The following is a 17,902-nucleotide window of genomic DNA, read 5'->3' as shown; positions in this document are numbered from 1 at the left end:
TTTTGGTAAGATGGCCATTTAAATGAAATTAATCCTATCATATCATAAGCATATCAGATTTTCTACTTTCTGATACTTTTTTATGCTTCTTTCTTTATATACTTGAAGTTTTTGCCATACAAATATTTCACGTTCTTTGTTTGTTTCTTGTGTCATATTCATATATATATATATATATAATATCACAAAACATTTGTCATTTTTATATAGAAGAGCTGTTGATTCTTTTGTGTTAATTTTAATCCAACTATTCTGATGAAAACATTTATCCATTGTAGGGGTTTCCACTTCATACATTTTGAATCATTATTGTATTCTATCTTATCTTCAAAAAAAGGATACCTTGATTTCCTCCTTTTAAGTATGTATTCCATTGAATTTCTGCAGATGTCTCACTGTTCTTGCTAAGATTTCAAGTACTGTAGCAAACTGGACAATCTTGTCTTTATTTTTATGGAATTATTTTAGTTTTTCCATTTAAGTTACAGTTGAATATAATGTTACTGTAAACTGCCTTAGTTATTTTGAGATATGTACCTTGAACCCCTAATATCTCTAGGGCTTGTATCATGAAGGAGCCTTGGAATTTTGTCAATGTCCTTTACTTCATTTAATGTGATGATCATGTATTTTTCTCTTTCACTATATTTTTAGGTGAATTACATTTATCAGTTTATTTATGTTGAGCCACCTGTGTATCTCTGGGATGAAGCTAAATTGCTCATGGTGGATGATCTTTTTGATATGTGCTAGAATTCAATTAACAAGTATTTTTTTAAGCTACTTACATCTATATTCATGAGGAAAATTTGCCTCTACTTCTCAATCTCTATTGCATCTTTATGTAGTATTGGTATCAGGAGAAATATAGTTGTTTTTGATAGTTTCTTTGTACCCTAAGAAATAAATTTTTCCTGAAGATCAGAGGTCAGAGCCATCCAGTATATTAAACAGAAGCCAGGTAGTGGAGGCACACACCTTTCATCCTAGGACTCAGGAGGCAGAGATCCATCCAACTTGTTTGCACTCTCAACTCTGACTTGTTTTCACTCCCTTCTTCTATTTGCTCTAATTTGGGGCTTGGAGAAGGATGGAGAAGCATCATTTTATGAAGTCAGTGACTTGTCTCCTAAACTTCAAGAGCATGTGACTTCCAGTTTATATTTCCTTGCTTCAACTTGAGGTATCTACAGAACAATAGATTATTTCTCTCTTTTATAAAGAATCAGATATTCACTTTAAACCAGAATCTTGCAAAGGCAATTAAGTTTTCAAATTGAACCAAAGTACCAACCCTTGGGCATACATCTAGCCAGTATTTTTTTTCAGGAATCAGAGAACTCTTTATATATAGTTATACCCGGATCTCGGGTACCCCCAAAAGAACACCACAGAGACCCAATCCCGCATGTAAAAGCAAAGAGCCTTTATTTCAAGCCCAGAGCTTGGTCCCTCTGTCTGTCTGACACAGAGGTGAGAGCAGAGAGCCCTGAGATCAGGTGGGGCAGAGTTTTTACCACAGCAGAGGTTGGAGTGAGGGCATTTCCAGGGTCCAGGACCCTGATTGGCTGACAATTATCTAGGGGTATCTGTAAAACAAAATAATAGGTATGTGCTAGACTCAAGGACATCTGGCCACCTTAACTGATGGTTGAAATGTTTGGGATGTCAGGTACTTCCTCACTCCTGGGTGCATTCCTGGGTATTTTCAGCTTAAGGCTTTTCTTGGATTTGGGTGTTGCCTGCCAGTAAGTCTGTCACAGAAGCTGTGTCTAGGCCCCTAATCCTGTCATGACTGCTGTGAGGTCAAGCTATTTTGGGGCCCCTTTATATTCCCCCTTCATAAATACCAATGATAGGACTCAATTATGAGTCCTACAGGTCTTAAGAACCATTAGCTAACAGATTTTTCCAAGGCAGCAACATCTGTATGTATTGCCATTTTTAAGGCCCTGTAGTTCTGATCTTTGAGTACAACCAGATTATGATCTTATATAATACCTCTTTGGTTCTTTACAAAGAGGGTCACTGTCTTATTTTATTGCAGAACCATTTCAGTTAATAAATTTATTTATTGACAACTCTAAATCTATTTTCCTGGTATGTCAATGGACATTGTAGTTGGCCATCTTGCCTCTATGCCAAGGAGTTTCCTTTTGACCCAGCAGAAGTGGACTCATACCTTCAAATCCCAACAAGAACTACAGATTTGGTTTAAAAGTATATGCCTTTTCCTTCTGTCCAGGAAGCCAGGTATAAAAGAACAGAGATTTTTGGCCTGATGAGAATCACTTCTAGGTTTATAGATGACAATTAAAATAAATCTAAAATGTTGAGGTTGTGACTGAACATTAAGTAGTCATTGCTCTACCAGCTTATCAGAACTCTATTAAATGTAAAGTTCTGAACTGTTATATCATAGAACGGGAGCAATCTGAAACATTTTTTATCTTAAATCATTTTCTGAGATCCCCAAAGCATAGAAACTTTTATATCCTCAGACCTTTCTTATACCCATATTTGAACCTTCTTGAGTTATTTAAACTTTTATATCTTAGAACATTCTCTTAAAAATGAGCTAACAAGCTGGATTTATAGATCTGGTTTTCTGATGCTGCCAAGCTGACAAAATTATAGCTAGTCTAGCCACCAGTACTATCAGAGATCTGAGATCTGAGAAGGATAATCTATATCTGATGGATCTGCCTTATGGGTCTGATGGTGGAAGAAGATTGATGCTGTTCTGAATAGTGACTCCAACTTTATGGAGACCTGGGTATTTACTGTTAAGGTCCACCATTGAAGCTGGTCTCTCTTTGGAACTCTAACCCTGCCATACATTTGCAAAACTCAGCTGTTCCTTATGATCCCTTTATGTCTTTAAAACCATTCTTTTGTAATAAGTAAATGGTAATGAGTAAATCTTAAATTACAAAATTTAGCTGCCATAGCAAGCATTGAGGTGCAGCTTGAGCCATTCATTGAAATTCTCTAGAAGCTTGGTGTTGAGTACTTGGTAAAGACATAAGTACTGATATTGGAGAAATTATTTTGGCCACTCCACGTAGTTAAAAGGATATTTATTTAATGGCGTAACTCACAAATTAAGTAATGGGTAGGTCGCAGGGTCTGGGGAAGGTGTAATGCAGTCCAGCAGTGTTATCCGGAGCTCTGCACAGTCAATCTGCACCGGTCAGCGTTCCGGCACCGAGAGAGCGCCCAGAGCGAGCGCTGGCCCATCCAGCTCTCAGGTCCCCAGGCACCTCCCCTCGCCCCGCCTCATAGGCGTGACAGTTGCCAGAGTCTCAATGGGGGTTGGAACTTCCAGAACCAAGCTGGAATGGCTACCCACTACATCTCCCCCTTTTTGTCTAAATAAGAAGGTTCTAAACTAATACAAGACTATATACAAAGGAATGGTTATCAAATATTGTCCAGAAATAATGAGAGATAATGACCTAGATAAGATGTAACTACAACCAATGCAAACAATATCAAGCAAGAAGCACATACTAAAATCCAGAGAAGTATAGAGCATAGGTAAACAGCATGTTATAAAGATCATTCAAAGGTGTCCTATCCTAAAGAACCTGAACCTAATACTTAATATGTTCTATCTAAGATATTATATATACTAAGTTGTAACTATAACTGCTAGTCTTCAATCCCATCAAAGACCTGAGAAGGAACATAATGTTCCCTGAGAAATGGTAGATGGATGCAAGCAACTTTCGGGAATCTTGCAAGAGTAGACCAAGACAGCTGGCAGCCTGGACAGTCACCTAATGTTTCTCAGCATTGTTGGTGCATTCAAATTGGCTACAGGCCTAGAGTATCTGACAGACCATTTTCAGAAGCAGGATTTCTGAAAGACCATCTTACCCTGTCTTGGCAGAGTACAGTGGTCGCTTTCCTTGTGTCCCGCTTGTCCAGAAAGGAGAGCATTGCATTTGTACTGTCAGCCATCAAGGCAAGGGCAGTTCTTTGCCCAGTAGGCCATTTTGTGCCAAAAGACAAATTCCAAATGGAAATGTCTTAGAAGCCCAACATTCTCTCGGGATCAATTGGTGCAGCCAGGAGCAATTGTGTCTCACATCAACAGAATTCTAAGTTATTTAAATGCCATATTCTCCAGGTCTATGAAGTGTTTGAAGATTACCTGCCCATCTGACCTATGTATCTGTAAATCTGGATAACCTAACTAACGTAACTATAGAGATGACAGGCATAGGCGACTATAAATCTATAAATCTTATCTATCGAAATAACCTAAGGACTCAGGCTTCACATAAATAAGGTAAACAGTCTATAAGCAAATGTATGGTGAAGAACGATGACTTCAAAATTGTGACAATACACAAGATATTTATAACAGAGGTAGGAATATATAGTGCGATATGCAATATGACAATAATATTAAATATATATCAATATACCGAATATCCTAAACAGAAGTAGAGCATATATAAAGTATGACAGATATAAATTTACATTTGTATCAATATAAAAATGTTTCAAATAAGAGTAGAAATATATGTACATTATAACAAATATAGTTCTGTATTTGTATCAATATACAAATTATCTTAAACAGGAGTATAAAAATAGTTTACATTTGTATCAACATATAAGAATCTATAACAGTACAAATTACAGTGCAAATTATCTAAGGTTGCTATTTTACTAAGTTTGTTTACTAGTATATACAATGATTTACCATCATACCATCATATCTTATACCTATCTGTTCCATTTCTTCTCCCCCCACCCCCCCCCTTTTTTTTTTACAATCCTGAGTTAATATTTCTAAGTTAGCTTTTGCTAACGTGAATAGATTTTTATAACCTTAGTGAAAGATAGCTGCTAGCCATGTGACTGCCCATGAGGTCGCCAGCCAAGATGGATGAAAACCTATTGATTGATGTTTAAAGCATGTTTTTCTAAACAATAATTACTTGCACACATATGCACACTTGGATCCAAGTTACATACATATACATACAGTTAAAGCTAGCTTACACTCATACATATAAACCCAAGTCACATATGTGTCCACATGCACACATATTTATCTATATTGTTAATGGAACAGTTTGCAGAATCATCAGCTAATTTTGAAATGCAAACCAGCCAGAATTAACTTTTAAATTCAGTATTTTCAGGTATAAGAAACCATAATGAACAAAGATCACATTCTCTCTGACCTTTTACAACCTTCCATAAGATCCCTTCTGACCTTCTATAACTTTCCATAAGACCCCTTCTGACATTCTATAATCTCCCATGTACCCTCAGTCCATCCAGACATTTATTTTAGACAAATTTTTTTTAACATAGTAACTCTTACCAAAATCTTTCTTGTGATTTCCCACAGTAGTGTAGAATATACTGTAAAGCTACAATATTTTAAACAACAACAGAAATGCATGCATATACCATTACAAGAATAATTCTGAATTTGTATCAGAGACAAAGCCAAAACCAAAAAGATGCCAGCCTCATGCAAGTCCCATGTGAGCGACCCATGTTCTCTATACAAATCAAATACCTGCAGGTACTTAGAAGTTTTGGGCACTTACAAAAGGATATCCAAATGGCCCCTAAAGGCCCACTTACAAAAGGATATTCCAAAAGCCCATTTACAAAGGAATATCCAAAGGAACCAAAACAGTAAACACAGAAAACACAAAAGTAGACACAGGTAAACATAGACACACAGAAAACATACATACTGTCCGGGTCTTCGGGATCTATGGGCTGGTGGTCCCGGTAGGCTTGGGGGATCTGCGACAAGCCCCCAAATGTTATGTGCAGATCATGGGGCCCCCCAAAAGACCACCACAGAGACCAAATCCTGCATGTAAAAGCAAAGAGCCTTTATTTCAAGCTCGGAGGTTGGTCCCTCTGTCTGTCCAACACAGTGGTGAGAGCAGAGAACCTTGAGCTCAGATGGGGCAGAGTTTTTATTATGTCAGAGGTTGGGGTAAGGGGATTTCCAGGGTCCAGGACCCTGATTGGCTGACAGTTGTCTAGGGGTATCTGTAAAACAAACAAACAAACAAGCAAAAATAGGTATGTGCTAGACTCAAGGACATCTGGCCACCTTAACTAATGGTTGAAATGTTTGGAATGTCAGGTACTTCCTCACCCCTGGGTGGATTCCTGGGTGGTATCAGCTTAAGGCTTTTCTTGGATTTGGGTGTTGCCTGCCAGTAAGCCTGTCACAGAAGCTGTGTCTAGGCCCCTAAGCCTGTCATGACTGCTGTGAGGTCAAGCTATTTCAGGACCCCATCATATATACTATCAGCGAGATATCTAGATGCAGAGACACAATCATGAGAACAGATCTCCTATGATGCAATAAATGGTTCTTTAGTTAATTTTGCTTATTCTGATAATTTGCCATAGATATTAGAGATTTTTCATTATTCTTTGGTATTACCATGCTCCCCATTCTCTTTCTGGGAAGACATTTAAAAAATGAGATGTGATTAAATGATTCCCCACTCTACTTCTTCCATATATTTTCTATATGTCCTTCTGTCAATTTCTTTACTTGATTTTGATAGTCCATATCCTATTAATATTGCTAATTTGTGGATGTATGTGGGATCATTCATGGAACATTGGAATATTTCTAGTTTTCAAATTAAACCAGAAAGTAATTAATTGCTCAATAGTATCAGCATTTAAACCTTCTCAAATTCTAGGACACATACCCTTTCATGTAAAAATATTTAATTAATTTATGTAACTTCCTGGTTGTTCCATATCAAAACAAAGGATCTCTACATTTAAACTCATATACTCTCCACTTGTGATTATATATAATGGAAAACAACAATAAAACTTTATTTCTACCTGAAAATAGAAGTTAATTTATAAAATCCAATTCATAGCTTTTGCAAATCTCAGGTACAAACATCGAAATGAAGAAGACAACAGCCTTACAGAAAGAAAAATGTCTGTTCATAAAGTTTGTTCCATGAGAACAAAGTCTAGGCCTAATATTAGAACTCTAATTGTAGTTTATTTTCTGCATTTGCTCATGAAATCAAAGTACCTATTTTGACTTTAATTTTGAGACTAAAAATTGTTAGTATATGCTGTGGGATGTTCTGTATGTCAAATGTGTTGCTCTGATTGGTTAATAAATAAAACACTGATTGGCCATTAGCCAGGCAGGAAGTATAGGTGGGACAAGGAGAGAGGAGAATTCTGGGAAGTGGAAGGCTGAGTCAGAAGAGATGCTGCCAGCCACCGACATGAGAAGATGTTAAGACACTGGTAAGCCACAAGCCACATGGCAACTCATAGATTAACAGAAATGGGTTAATTTAAGATATAAGAACATTTAACAAGAAGCCTGCCATGGCAATACAGTTTGCAAGCAATATAAATCTCTGTGTTTATTTGGTTGAGTCTGAACAGCTGTGGGACTGGTGGGTGAGAGAGATATGTCCTGACTTTGACCAGGCAGGAAAACTCTAGCTACAAGTGTAGACTTGTTGAAATAAATGATCCTTTGAGCATATTTGTAAAATTTAATGAGCATTTTCAACTTTAAAATGCATATTCCTGAACTTCTGAAAAGAATTTCTCTCAGGTTTTAACAAAATAATGAAGTGTTTTCGAGCAAATTTGCAAAGAATTAGGCCTGCATGGGAAGCCAAGATACAGAAAATCAACACAGCCACCACAGCATTTCTCTTGGTGCCTTGGTAGACTGAAAGGAAGGTGATCCAAACACCATGGAACACCATCATGCTGAATGTCTGTATTTGGTTTCACTGACTGTGTCAGGTAGACTCCTGGACAACAACCATACAGTGAAACTTCCCATGGTAGTGGAACCCAAGTATCCCAGGACACACTAGATAGCAATAATTGAAACTTTGTTATACACAATCAAAATGTGACCTTTTCCAACCTGTGTATTGATATCAAGAAACGGATAAATTCCCAACCAGATTCCTCAGAGAATCAGTTGAATCATGATGCAAATTGAAGTGATGAAGTTAGGTGCTCCTGACACCATCAGCTTCTTGATCCTTCTACCAAGAGTAATAACCTTGAAGGCCAGTACTATAATAATTTCCTTAGTCCAGACATTAGAAGCAGCCACAGTAAACATAAATGCAAATATGGTGAAGACCTTTTCCCATTCTGTAGGCTGTCAATTAGCCTTGTTGACCATATCCTTTGCTCTACAAAAGCTTCTCAGTTTCAAGAGGTCCCATTGATTGATTGTTTCTCTCACTGTCTGTGTTACTGGTGTTATAATTAGGAAGTGATCTCCTATGCCAATGTGTTCAAGACTACTTCCTACTTTCTCTTCTAGCAGTTTCAGAATAGCTGGATTTATGTTGAGGTTTTTGATCCACTTGGACTTAAGTTTTGTGCACGGTGACAGATAGTGATCTATTTGCAGCCTTCTACAGGTTGATGTCCAGTTATGCCAGCAATATTTGTTGAAGATGCTTTCTTTTTGCCATTGTATAGTTTTGGCTTCTTTGTGAAAAATTATATGTTCATATGTGTGCAGATTAATGTCAGGGATTTCAATTGGATTCCATTGGTCCACATGTCAGTTTTTATGCCAATACCAAGCTGTTTCTATTACTGTAGCTCTATAGTAGAGCTTGAGGTTAGGGATCGTGATGCCTTCAGAGGTTGTTTTATTGTAGAGGATTCTTTTTCCTATCCTGGGTTTTTGTTTTTCCATATGAAGTTGAATATTATTCTTTCCAGGTCTGTATACTGCATGATGCATGTGGCCATATGTGGTTGACCAATGAGGAGCAAAAAACAGAGAAAGCAAAAGATGAGAGATATGAGTAAAACATAGCTGAGTGAGGTGACCCAGACTCAGAAAGACAAATATGGTATGTACTCACTCATAGGAAGATGCTAGATGTGGAACAAGGATGACTGGACTGCTACTCACATCACCAGTGAGGCTACCTGGAAAACGAGACCCCCAAAAAAAACACGGAGAAATGGATGAGATCTACATGAACAACCTGGTCATGAGTGGGAACAATGAAGGGCAACGGTCGAGGGAAAGAGAGTGGGAGATCCTAGCTGGATCAAGAAAAGAGAGGGAGAACAAGAAATAGGAGACCATGTTAAATGAAGACCACATGAGAAGGGGAGGAAGCAGAGAGCTAGGGAGGCCCACGGAGATCCACAAAGATACTCCCACAAAAGACTGCTGGCAATGGTCGAGAGACGGCAGGAACTGACCTACTCTGGTGATGGGATGGCCAGACACCCTGTTAGTTGTGCCATAAACCCCATCCAAGGAAGGTCTGAGGAATCTGGATGCAGACATCCACGGCTGGGCCCCTGGTGGAGCACTGGGAGTCTAATTAGTGAGAAAGAAGAGGGTTTATATGAGCGAGAATTGTTGAAGCTAAGGTTGGATAAAGCACAGGGACAAATAACCAAATGAATGGAAGCACAGGATCTATGATCCAAGGGCTGAGGGGCCCCCAACTGGATCAGGCCCCCTGAACGGGTGAGACAGTCATTTGGCTTGATCTGTTTGGGAGGCAGCTGTGTGTTGGTGCCGGGTCCTGGGCTCGTTGCATGAGTTGGCTGTTTGAATCCTGGGACCTATGCAGGGACGCTTGGCTCGGTCTGGGAGGGGGGGACTGGACCTGGCTGGATGGAGTCTACCAGGTCGATCCCGGTCCTCGGGGGAGACCTTGATCTGGAGGAGGTGGGAATGGGGGGTGGAGTGGGGGGAGGGGGAAGGGGGCGAGAGTGGGAGAACAGGGGACTCTGTGGCTATTATGTTGAACTAAATGATGTTGTAAAATAAATTTACAAAAAAAAAAAAACATAGCTGAGATCCATTGGTCATGCAGTATACAGTATACAATTGAAAACCCTGACATTAATCTGCACACATATGAACATATAATTTTCATTTATTTTTTGGCTATATAGTTTTCCATGCAATTGTTTTACTATAATTCAATTGGTTCTCTATAAAATATGATCATTATTTCCATGGAATATTGTATCTGAACTTAATGTATATCATCACATGTATGACATTAAATTATACAAAACAACTTGCATGTTAGTCTGAAAGTTAAATAAAAATATGTTTATTATGTAGATATGTATCATTACTACAAAAATACCTCCTTCATTCAGTTACCTGATACACTAAAAATAATATCACTATCACAGGATCAATGGAACACTTGTTGCAAAGGAGATATCGTCAATTATTTAATATTAAAATTTTTGCATACCTCTTTTAACATTAAAATAAAGATTTAATTTAGATTTCTATATGCTTACTTCCAAAATCACCTGTAGAGTAGAGTACACCTGAAAATACAATCTACAAAATGATGACGTTATATTACATAGGACATACTACTGAATGCTTACTTCACAAATAGGATGCAGCTTCCACAAGCATGTACAACTTACCACAAAGACTCATAGGAAAATGAAAATAAGAATATACAGCCCATGGTTTGGGAAAAATGAAAAGTTATATGTACTGCATTATGTAGTGCTGAATTTCAGACTGAAGATACTGCTCCAGTGATATTTACTACTGTAAAGGAATTCCCAAAAATAACTATTATGTGAAATTGTTCTAGAGTAATAAGTAAAAGTGTAGTTCAAGACACTTAGGTGTACTATTTAAGGGGGAGGATTGTTGATTTATTTATTTTCACATAGAAATTTATCTTTTCAAATCCCATAAGACATCAGAGAATTATGTAAACATGGGAGACATTAATTCACCTAATGAATCTTTTGATAAGTTATATACAAATGAGTCATGCTGGAAATTTCATTTTCTGGGCAGGGGGTAATATCAAAACAACACAAAGCCTTTCCCTACTGATGTGATTTTTCTGAATCCTGGACTGTTAAGGCAAACTGCATACTGAGGGTGGAATCTGAATAAAGTAACAAATGGGTTAGAAAGCAGAGGTTATTCATACTTGTCAATAGTTGCAGTGACTTAGAACATGGCATCATTGAAAAACATCCTTGAATACACATGAAATAAATTAAAAGTAACATTTCACTCTATTTTGTGGTTAGATAATATAGATTTATTATTACTTCTATAACGTGAAACATATGAACATATCTCTTTATATATGTATAATAAACATGTATCTATCTATCATATATGGGCATATGTTTGTTCATATATGTGGTGATATATTGTGTAGCCTAATAAAATTCACCTGAAGATCAGAGAATAGAACAAGCCACTAGATTAAACATAGATGCCAGGAAGTGGTGGCACATACCTTTAATCTTAGCACTCAGGAGGCAGAGATCTGTATGGATCTCTGTGAGTTCAAAGCCATCCTGAACTGTATGAGATTGAGTCAGTCTAGGAGGAAAACAGAGCCAGGAAGTGGTGGCACACACCTTTAATCCCAGTATTTGGTAATCACATTCCTTTAATCCCAGCACTAATAAGAAAATTTTGGCTGGGAGAAAGGTATATAAGACATGAGGAGACAGGAACTAAAGGCTTTTCAGGCTGAAGAGTCCTAGAGGCAAGATGTGGAAGTGGCTTGTTCCTTTGTCTCTCTGATATTAAGGTAAATTTTATTATGGTACACAAAATATCAACACACACATATATGTATAACTGAAGCACACACACACACACACACATATATGTATATATATGTAACTGAAACAAAATATGTCCTGAAAGGAAATCTTGAAATGTGGGATATGAGTTAGTGACTATATTAGGAAACACTCTATTCCATGAGGAGGCTCAAGACAATCTTGAGATTCAGGGTAATTATGTTGCATAAAGAATTTCAAAAATAAGTCCAACAGACATGTCTGATGTTTGTGTTCCACTTTATCATCTCTTCAGACATATAAAATTGAAGACCATGTGGCAAATATTGGGAAAACTTTACTAGTTTCTTTTTAAATCTGAGAGAGGTTAATAATCCATAGGGTAGTGAATGTAATACTCCATATCCAGTTTTTCTTTCTGGTTCATGTTTATTTGGTCTCCAGATGGGGTTTATAAATTGGAGGTTCTTCAAGAAAGGGACAATCTGAAACACTTATTATATTAATCTCATTTATGCCTCCACATTTCAACAGAAAATATGTTTAGATTGTCTCTAATTTTTATTTATCTGTTTCAAATTGTGAACCACTTACAAGTATTAGATAGTAGAAAAAATCTAGATAGTAGTAAAATTATCATCATATTTTGGAAGCACCATCTTATCTCTGCAGTTTTTCTCTCAAACTTGCAAACCTGAATTATCTGGATAGTGGTGAGACAATCCAAGTCTATTTCCTGTTTTATGGTATCTTTCATTCAGTTAGGTATTGCCTGTTTCAACTGATTAAACAATATGACAAAGTCACTTATTATTCGGGACCCACTCATTTCATTGATCTCTAATTTCTTGATTACTTAAAAGACCAATCAGCTTCATGTTGGCATTAAAATTTGCATGGGAAAGCACTAAATTTTGGTTTCAAATACTAAAAACAAAAAATGCACATAAGTTAGAAATATAAATATTTTGAATTGGATTATAAAACTCTGATTGGATATCAGGTTTGACTGCATTTGAATCTAACACAAATGTGGCTATATAGATAAGAATTGTGTGTTAAATTAAGATCTTGCCAGTAATAAGCTGAGCTAATGGCCCAGCAGTTATAATTAATGTAAGCTTTTGAGTGATTATTTTATAAGTGGCTGTGGGACCTTGGTGCCGGGCGGGAGAGGAGATATTCTCTGATGAAAAATCTATGTGTGTGTGTGTGTGTGTGTGTGTGTGTGTGTGTGTGTGTGTGTGTGTATTTTATATCCAGACAACAGATTCCCTTCTACCTTCTCCTTCCATTCCCTTCCTCCACCTAACTTCTGCATTGGCCCCATCCACTCCTCCTCTGTTTCTGTTCATAAAAGGGCAGGGCTCCCATGGGTATCAACAAAACAGGGCATATTATGTTGCTGTAGGACTAAGTTCATCCCCTTATACTAAGGCTGGGCAAGACAACTCAGTATGAGGAATAGGTTCCTGAGAGCCATACAAAGTGCTAGGGACAGTCAATACTGCTGGGGATGACTTTCTGTATGCTGTGAACTGTTGCTCTGATTGATTGTTAATAAAATGCTGATTAGCCAGTAGCCAGGCAGGAAGTACAGGTGGGATAAGCAGAAAGGAGAATTCTGGTAATAGAAGGGCTGAGTCAGGTGTCGCTGCCAGCTGCCACCATGAGAAGCAAAATGTGAAGGCATACTTGGAAAAGGTACCAAGTCACATGGCTAAAAATAAATAAGAATTATGGGTTAACTTAAGTGTAAGAGCTAGTCAGTAATAAGCTTGAGCAAAAGAGCATACAGTTAGTAAATAATATAAGACTCTGTGTGTTTACTTGAGTCTGAGCAGCTGAGGGACTGGTGGATGAGAGAGATTTGTCCTAAACACAGACAGGCTGGGACACAGGAAAATTTTAGCTACACCCTACTTCTACTGTTAATAGTCCCACAGGTAGACCAAATTATACAACTGTCTGGAGAGGAAATGGTGATGGACATGATAGTGCTGAGGAAGATGTGATGCTGACAAAGATGGTAATTGTTACTGTTATGATAGTGATGTAAAGGTGATAGAAACGATGGTAGGATAGGTAGAAATGATGATTGGGATGGTAATCAATGTATCATGGTGGCCATGCCTAGGTTGTAGTATTCAGATGTCATGATAGTAGTGGTAACTCAAGTGCTGACATCTCATGGTGGAGAGTGATGTTATATTGACTATAAAGTAGTAACAATCAAGTGTGTAAAACTTTTGCCATTATCTCAAGCATGTGAAATAATGTCATATGTAATTTATTCTTCATAAAGAAACTATTGCATGGATACTACAATTATCCTCAATTTGACCATTAAAAAGAATGTACAAAGAGATTACTTCCTTTTGCCCAAGGTCACAGAGCTTTGATGGCCTAGAGATTATACTTTGAACCAGGCACTTTGCCTTTGGTCCTTTATTTTTCTTTTTTCTTTCTTTCCTTCCTTCCTTCCTTCCTTCCTTCTTTCTTTCTTTCTTTCTTTCTTTCTTTCTTTCTTTCTTTCTTTCTTTCTTTCTTTCTTTCTTTCTTTTTCTTTCTTTCCTCCTTCCTTCCTTCCTTCCTTCCTTCCTTTCTTTCTTTCTTTCTTTCTTTCTTTCTTTCTTTCTTTCTTTCTTTCTTTCTATTAGTTAAATTTATTAAATTATTTTACACCTTAACTGCAGTTTCCCTGCCACCCTCTTCTCCAATATCTCCCCATAACGCCCCTGTGCCCCCTCAAATCTACTCATCCTCTGTTTCTGTTGAAAAAGATGTAGGCCTCCTGTGGGTATCAACAGAGCATGGCACATCAAGTTGAGGTAGCCTATGTTCTTTTCCTCATATTAAGGCATGGTCAGGTAACCCAGTATGAGACACAGGTTCCCAGGTCCTGCCAAAGTACCAACAACAGGCCCTGTTCCCACTACTATGAGTTTCACAAGTAGACCAGGTTATACAACAGTCACACATATGTAGAGACCATAGGGTCTCATCATGAGGGCTCCTTTGCTGTTGTTCCAATGTCTATGAGCTCTTATGTGCCCAGGTTACTTATCTCTGTGGGTTCCCTTTTGATGATTTTGAGCCCCCTGGCTCTCACAATCCTTCCATCCTCCCTTCTATAGAATTCCCAAAGCAAAGACCAGTGTTGGCTATGAATCTCTGCATCTGCTTCCATTACTTACTGGATGATTGCTCTCTGATGGCAACTAGTGTAGTCACCAATTTGATTACAAGAAATGGCCAGTTCAGGCTGCCTACCACTATTGGTGGGAGTCTTCTCTGGAGTTGGCTTGTAGATTCCTGGAAATTTCAATTACACCATGATCTACCTTATGCCAAAATTCACCCCTATCAAGATATCTCTTTTATTAGTCACACCCAAACTGGATCACTCATGTTCCCATCTCCACTAATCCCTAGTTTACCCAGGAGATCCTTCCTATGAAAATCTATGCATCTCAGTTCTTAGTTGGGACCTTCTGGTTACCTAGCCTTTCTGGGGCTGTAGATTGGAACATGGTTATTCATTACTTTAGAGCTAATATCCACTTATGAGCAAGTACATACCATGTTTGTTTTTCTGTGTTTGGTTATATAACTCAGGATAATATTTTTTTTCTAGTTCCATCCAATTAGCTTCAAATTTTATGATGTCATTGTTTTTATCAGCCGAGTAATATTCCATTGTGTAAATGTACCACCACAGACCTATGGACATCTGTTTTATGATGGATAAGTCAAAAATATACAACGGAACAAAGAAAACATCTTTAACAAATGGTGCTAGCATAACTGGATGTCAGCATGTAGATTAAAGCAAATATATCCATATTTTTGACTCTGCACAAAACTCATGTCCAAGTGGATGAAAGACCTCAACATAAATCCAGTTACCCAGAACATGATTAGAAGAGAAAGTGAGAAACAACTTTGAATTCATTGGCACATGAAAAAGCTTCCTGAATATAATACTTGTAGCACAGACACTAAGATCAATAGTTAATAAATGGGACCTCATGAAATGGAAAAGCTTATCCAAGGCAATGGACACTGTCAATAAGACAAAATATCAGCCTACACAAAGGTAAAAGATCTTTACTAACCCCATATCCAACAGAGGGATGATTTCCAAAATATATAAATAACTCAAGAATCTAGACATCAGAAAACTAAATAATCCAATTGAAAAATGGGGTAGAAACCTAAATAGAGAATTCTCAAGAGAAGAATCTCAAATGGAAGGGAAACACTTAAATAAATGTTCAACATCCTTAGCCAATAGGGAAATGTAAATAAAAAACATCTCTGAGATTTTATCTTATACTTGGCAGAATGGCTAAGACTTAAAACACAAGTGGCAGCTCATGCTGGAGAGGATTTGGGACAAGAACAATCCTGTAACTGGGTGGTTGTAGTTCTCGCCTTTAATCCCTGCACATGAGAGTCAGAGCCAGGTAGATCTCTGTGAGTTTGAGGCCAGCCTGGTCTACAGAGTGAGATCCAGGGCAAGAACCAAAACTACAAGGAGAAATCATGTTTCCTAAAAACACACACAAAAAAAGTACATTCTTTTATTACTGGTGGGAGTACAAATTTATACAGCCACTTTGGAAATCAATATGGTGGTTCTTCAGAAATCTGGAAATTGATCTCCTTCAAGTCTCAACTACATCACTTTTAACCATGTAACCAAAGGATACTCAATCATGCCACAAGGACACTTGCTCAACTAAGTTCATGACATCTTTATTCATAATAGCCAGAAATTGAAGATACCCTAGATGTCCCTCAACTGAAGAAAACAGTTTTAATGGCTAAACTGTTGAAGTATGAAATTTCAGTTATCATATACTTTGCTTGGGTCATGTGACACAGATATACAACCTCAACAATAAAGTCATCCAGATGATAACAATATAACAGACAGGGAGAATGTATTGTGGGAAGCAACTCCACAGTGAGTGGTGAGACCTGTGATCCTGTCTCACTAGGCTTTATCTTTCCATGATAGGCACATTTCAACATGATTACCTCAAGAATCAAGCCTTTAAAGCTTTAGAGTTTGTAAAGAAATGACATCCAATCATAGCAACTTAAGTCCACATCTCATGTACAAAGTTTGTTACAATGGCAGAAGGAATCATTGCTCCATTTTAATAATTTATGTAAAAATTCATGATTTCCTTCAAAAATTTATATGCAAAACATTATGGTGATTTTCAGACAACTTATGTGTGGTTGTATTGTGTTCCCCAAAATATTGTGCACACTGATAAACTTATCTGGGGTCAGAGAACAGAACAGCCACAATATTAAACATAGAGGATAGGGAGTGGTAACAAACACCTTTAATCCTAGCATTCCAAAGGCAGAGATCTACCTGGATCTCTGTGTGTTCAAGGATACAGCCAAACATGGTGAGTCACCCCTTTATTCCCAGACAGTGAACCTTTAATGCCAGGGAGTGTTGCCAGAAAGCAGAAAGGTATATAAGGCGTGAAGACCAGAAACTTGAAGCTTTTAGCTATTTAAGCAATCAGGCTTTTGAGAAGCAGTTCAGCTAAGATTCATTTGTGTGAGGACTCAGAGGCTTCCAGTCTGAGGAAACAGGATCAGCTGAGGAACTGACAAGGTGAGGTAGCTGTGGCTTGTTCTGTTTCTCTGATCTTCTAGCATTCATCCCAATAACTGGCCTCAGGTTTGTATTTATTAATAAGACCATTTAAGACTCATGCTACATCTGGTGCCCAATATTCATGGTAGGAATTCATGAAATGGCTGTTTGCATGTGGCCTTTAGGGCCCCAGCTCAGGCCCGAGCTACACTCAGCCAGTTGTGGTGATGCACACTGGTGGATTTACTGAAGAAGGCAGAGTCGGGAGGATCCTGAGTTTGAGGCCAGCCTAGGAGGCTTACTAAGGAGAAGCTTTGGCCAGGACCATGGAGGCAGCAACTGCTGCTCTGAGTTGCCGGCTGCTTCTCATCATACTGGTGATTGCGGTGATTCTGCTACCTGGGATGAAGGATTTACTGCTGCTTGTTCAGAGAACAATTGCCAAGACCATCATATTACAAGAAAGCATCCGCAAAGGTCAGTTTGGAAAAGTTTGCCAAGACAAATGGTGTGGAGAAATTGCTTGGAAGATTTTCTCTTCTAGGGAAAAAGGTTCATGGTTCTGAGAGACAGACATTTATCAGACTGTGATTGCTCCAAACCACAGACGAGGCACACACACACACACACACACACACACACACACACACACACACACACACACACACAAATTCTAAAGGG

The sequence above is a fragment of the Peromyscus maniculatus genome, chromosome 1 (genome assembly GCF_049852395.1).
Source record: "Peromyscus maniculatus bairdii isolate BWxNUB_F1_BW_parent chromosome 1, HU_Pman_BW_mat_3.1, whole genome shotgun sequence".
Classification (NCBI taxonomy): Eukaryota; Metazoa; Chordata; class Mammalia; order Rodentia; family Cricetidae; genus Peromyscus; species Peromyscus maniculatus.
Note: the sequence above shows the minus strand (reverse complement) of the source record.